Raw genomic sequence first — 6,000 nt, forward strand, 5'->3', positions numbered from 1 at the left:
CCACTGCCCTGGGTCAGAAGCAGTGTCGCAGGACACAGCACATCCACAGCAAGGCTGCTTCATTAAATCGGCGACCCCCCTCCCCGTCCCCCCATTGCATAAAAGGAGAAGACGGAGAGAAATCCCTTCGGGCTGCGTCAAATTTTGCTCACGCATACTACCTCACCCCCTATCCCCCCCACCCATTCCACCTCATGCAATGACAACATCATCCATATACAACCATTCTCCATTCACCCTTATCTTCTGTCCTCTCCCGTCCTTCCTCAACAGACATTCCCCTCTTCCCCGAAGCCCCTTTCACCCCGTCCATCCACCTCATCCTAGGACGTCCCCTCATGTTCACTTCCTCCACATCTGCCTTCCACACCTTTTTTACTAGTCTTTCTTCACTTATTCTTTCCATGTGTCCAAAACATCCTAATACTCTTTCACCAACCCTATCTCCCAGCTCCTTTTCCACCCCTGTTCTCCTCCTCACTTCCTCATTTTCTCTATCTAGCCTAGTAACCCCCATCATACTTCTCAGACACCTCATCTCAAACACATTCAAACTACTTCTCTCCTCTTCTCTTATGTTCCATGTTTCTGCCCCATACAGTGCTGTTGGCACAATCACTCCTTCATACAGTCTCCTCTTAGCATCCATTCCCAAACGTCTATTCCTAATTACACTCTTTAATCCACCAAGGCATTTACTCGCTTCTCTCAATCTACATTCTACCTCCACCTTCACTCCACCTTTTCCTGCCACATTTGCACCCAAGTATCTAAAACTATCCACTTCCTCCAGTCGCTCTCCCTTAATGCTCACTTCCAGTCTACTGCCACTTTCACCCCTTGTACATCTCATCACCTTACTTTTACCCACATTTATCTTTAGCTTACTTCTATCACATACTCTCCCAAACTCTGCCACCAACTTCCTCAGTCCCTCCTCTGATCCTGCCACAAGTGCAGTGTCGTCCGCAAACAACAGCTGGCTCACTTCCCAATTTTCTCCATTTTCTTTAACCATCTCCAATCCCTTTCCCACTACCCTTGCATTTACCTCTCGCACCACCCCATCCATGTATAAGTTGAACAGCCAGTGCGACATAACGCATCCTTGACGAAGTCCCACCTTTACCTCGAACCACTCACTCTCTCCATTTCCAATCCTGACACAAGCTCTATTACTCTCATAAAAACTCTTGACAGCTCCCAAAAGCTTTCCTCCTACCCCGTATATCTGCATAACCTTCCACAGTGCCTTTCTGTTTACCCTATCATAAGCCTTTTCTAGATCCATAAAAGCCCAAAAAACATCCTTCCCCTTTCCTATAGCTTTCTCACATATCTGTCTTACTACAAAAACCGGATCTTCACAACCCCAACCTCTCCTAAATCCACACTCTCCCTCACCAATTACTCCTTCTGTTCCTCTCCTAATCCTCTCAATCAAGATCCTCCCATAAGTTTTCTCTAACTACACTTAACAAGCTGATCCATCTGAAACTAATACACTATCACACTTTTCCCCTTTTCCCTTGTAAAGAGGAACTATACAGGCACTCCTCCAGTCCTCCGGCACTCTACCCTCTCTCCAGCAAACATTAAATAAACTCACCAGCCGTCCACCATCACTGTACCTCCCTTTTTCAGACATTCTGCATGGCATCCATCCACACCAGGTGCCTTACCTGCTTTCATCATCTTAACAACTGCCTTCACCTCATCCTTCCTTATTTCTCCTCCATTCTCTTCATTCATCACTCTCATTTTCTTCGCATTTCCCACTGCACCTATCTTTCCCTCCCTATCCTCCTTCACATTTAGCAACTCCCTAAAATATTCTGCCCATCTTCCCCGTACTGCCTTCTCTTCCATTATCATCTCTCCATCTGCACCTTTTACCTTTTCTTCTCTACTTGATTCGCCTCCTCTTCCTCTCTTAATTTCTTTCCAAAACATCTTTTTATTACTTTCAAAATTTTCTGTCATACCCTTACCCCATTTCACATCTGCTCTCCTCTTTGCATCCATTACCTTTTGTTTACTTCTCTTTTCTTTTCTTTGTACCTCTCATATGACTCCCTCGTCCTATTTTGTAATCAATCTGTGAAAGCTCGCTTCTTCTCTTCTACAACCTTCTTTGTTTCCTCATCCCACCATTCACTACCCTTTCTTTTATTTCCCCCTGTCCTTCTTGTTCCACACACCATCCTTGCATTTTTATGACTCCCTCCTTGAACCCACACCCAGCTCTACTCTATCCTTTACTCCCTCCCACTCCTCCTTCAGCTTCTTTCCATACTCCTTCTCCTTTTCCTTTTCATTCAAAGAGTTCATTCTAAGAACCTCCCCACCTTTTGTCCCTTTCCTCTTTCTCCATCTATCCTCCACTCTCAACTTACCTTCCACCAAAAAATGATCTGATATTCCCCCACCCTCTCCCCTTAGCACATGTACATCTTTAACTCTTCCTATCATAATCCTATTTACCATTACATAATCCATTAGCGCTCTATCTACCACCTTTCCCTCCACCACCCTCTCCCATGTGTACTTATGCTTGACTTTCTTCCGAAACACTGTATTTGCTATCATCAACTTTCTAGACACATTTCCACCATCATCTCTCCACTACGATTCTTTCCTGGAACTCCACATTTCCCAACCAATCCATCAATTGGATCATTTCCTACCCTGGCATTAAGGTCTCCTAGTACTATTACATAGACATTTCTTCCTAAATCCTCTATGCACTCATTTAAATATACCCAAAAGGCCTCCTTTTCCTCTACACTCTTCTCACTACCAGGCCCATATGCACTTACAAAGACCCACATCTCCTTCCCCAGTTTCACCTTCATCCACATTATCCTTGAGGATGTGTGTAGTGTAGTGCTATCCTGGGCCCTGGCGCTCGACACGACGAGCAGGGCACCATAGGTTATAAGGACTCTTGGGCACAAGGCCCTCATTGTTAGATATGTAGGACAAGGCATAGATTTCCCTCTGCGCAGGGAGTACGACGTAGCCCCAAGTCAGTCTAGAACTGTCCGTCTTACGGGGAGCATGTGGCTCTCCTATTGTGACTCACCTCTGTACGCATAACCCACTTATTAATAAAGACTCCAAACGTCCCCCCGCGTTTCTGTTGCACACCAAGTGAGGAAACCTCCTTCCACTCCACTACCCGTTTACCTATCTCTTCACTTAATAGAATAGCCACCCCTTCCCTCCCTCGCCCTCTCTTCACTCCTGATAACCTCCCACTTACACTCCCAAACTTACACTCACCCTTCCCTTTCAACTTAGTTTCACTCAAAGCCAACAAATCCATCTTTCTTCTCATAAACATACTACCTATCTCTTCCCTTTTACTCTCATCTGTACCACATCCACGCACATTAAAAGACCCAAACCTTAGGGTGCTGATCCGAAAACTCCCAGACCCTCTTATGCCTTCTCTTTTTTGTTTAGGAATGTCCCCAGTGGGGCTACAAGGAGAAGGATGCCTAGTCCCAATCCCCGTCCCTTTCTTCTCGCCTCTTACGATCCAAGTGGGAATACTTGGTGGTAGTATTCTTTTCCCCATCAGTGTGTGTGTGTGTGTGTGTGTGTGTGTGTGTGTGTGTGTGTGTGTGTGTGTGTGTGTGTGTGTGTGTGTGTGTGTGTGTGTGTGTGTGTGTATTTACCTAGTTGTATTTACCTAGTTGTATTTTACGGGAAGGGGAGCTATGCTCGTGGGGTCCCGTCTTCATATCTCATTTTATCTAAACTATTTTTAAATTCATGTATTGTTTTTGCACACACCACTTTCTCATCTAACTTGTTCCAACTGTCTATTGCTCTGTGAGGAAAGCTGTTCTTTTTCAAATCTCTTCTATAGCTGTCTTTTTTTATTTTCTTTCCGTGTCCTCTTGTATTTCTGTCATCCCATTTTATCAGATTCTCTCTATCAGTAATTTCTATGCCTTTCATGATTCTGTAAATAGCTATCAAATCTCCTCTCTCTCTTCTTTGCTCTAGTGTCTGTAGTTTAAGTTTTTGTAGTCTCTCTTCATATGATAGTTTTGAGAGTGTTGGTGCCAATTTTGTAATTGCTCTTTGTATTCTTTCAAGTTTTTTTATACATTTTTTTTGTACTTGGTGACCATATCGTTGCTGCATATTCCAATCTTGGTCTTATCAGGGTGATTAGGATTTTCCTCACCATTTCTTCATCCAGGTATGTAAATGCCACTTTGATTGTTCTTATTAAATTATAGGTTTCTCCAAAAATCTTATTTATATGTTTCTCAGGTGACATATTATTCATAACAATGACTCCCAGGTCCTTCTCATTTTCTACTCTTTTTATTCCTTCTTCTCCCAAATTATATGATCCTGTTATTCTGTTTTTGCTTTTTCCAAATTCCATTATACTACACTTTTTTGTATTGAACTCCATCTCCCACTTCCTACTCCATTCTTGTACTTTATTTAGATCTCTCTGTAGTGATTCACAATCTTCTTCAGTTTTCACTCTTTTCAGTAATTTTGCATCATCTGCAAAGAAGCTCATATAGCTTTCAATTCCTTCATCCATATCATTAATATATATAGCAAACATTATTGGGGCCAGAACTGTTCCCTGCGGGACACCGCTTATTACTTCATTCCATTTTGAGTGCTGATCTCTTATCACTACTCTCATTTTTCTTTCTTGCAAAAAGTCTTCCATCCAATTTAGCAATTTACCTTGTATTCCTCCTTCATATTCTAATTTCTTAAGCAGCTTCTTATGTGGTACTTTGTCAAAAGCTTTTTTTAGGTCTAGAAATGCACAATCAGCCCATCCATCTCTTTCTTGTATTATATCTATTAGCCTTGAATAGAAACATATTAAATTGGTGACGCATGATCGTCCTTGTCTGAATCCAAATTGCCTTGGATTTAGTACGTTGTTTTTTTCCAAGTATTTTACCCATCTACTTTTGATAATTCTTTCACAAATTTTTGCTATTGTACTTGTTAGAGAGACTGGTCTATAGTTGGTAGGTTCTTCTTTATTTCCTCCTTTATATATAGGTACTATATTTGCTTTTTTCCAATCTTCTGGAACTTTTCCTTCTTTTAAGGAACTGCTTATTATGCTATGTATTTTGTCTGCCAGTTCATTCCTGCATTCTTTCAGAATCCAGTTTGCTATTTCATCTGGCCCATGCGATTTTCTGACATCAAAATTACCCAAGTGTGTCAATATTTCATTCTTTGTTACTTCTATTTCTTCCATAGGGGGGACTTTTTCTTTCCACTCAATCTCTTCAGGTTGTATATTTTCCCTTGTAAACACTGATTTAAAATGTTTGTTCATAATTTCTGCCATTTCCATTTCCTCAGTGTATTCAACTCCTCCTTGTCTCAATTTCTCCAAGTCTTGTTTGTTTTTCAGTTTATTGTTTACAAATCTGTAGAATAGTTTTGGTTGATCTTTACACTTTTCTATAACATCTTTTTCATATTTTCTTTTTTTCTCTCTGCACTTTTGTACATATTCATTTCTATAAACATTATATATTTTCCATTTTTCAGGTCTTCTGTGTTTTTTCCATCTGGTCCAGGCTTTGTCTCTTTTGTCTTTTAACTCCCTACAACTTTTGTTGTACCAGAATTTTACATATTCTTTTTCTTGTTTTTGTCTTGGGACATACTTTTCCACTCCTTTTTTGTAAATTTTTGTCAAAATATTCCATTTCTCTTCCACTGATGTTTCTTCTTTGTATATTTCTTCCCAGTTTTCTTGTTGGAAGAATTCTCTTATTTTATCAAAGTTTGTTTTTTCATACATCATTCTTCCTTTTCTATATTGTTCATTTCTTTTGATATATTTTTCTTCATTAAGTTCCAGTTCAATCAATATGTGGTCACTTTTACCTATTGGTGTTTTATATTCAATCTTGTCCACTAGTCTAGGTTCAGATGTAATTATTAAGTCTAGCCTCGATGGTTCTTCTTCATTTCTATACCTAG

The sequence above is a fragment of the Oratosquilla oratoria genome, unplaced genomic scaffold (genome assembly GCF_046742065.1).
Source record: "Oratosquilla oratoria isolate Oo_2021 unplaced genomic scaffold, ASM4674206v1 SCAFFOLD70, whole genome shotgun sequence".
Lineage (NCBI taxonomy): Eukaryota > Metazoa > Arthropoda > Malacostraca > Stomatopoda > Squillidae > Oratosquilla > Oratosquilla oratoria.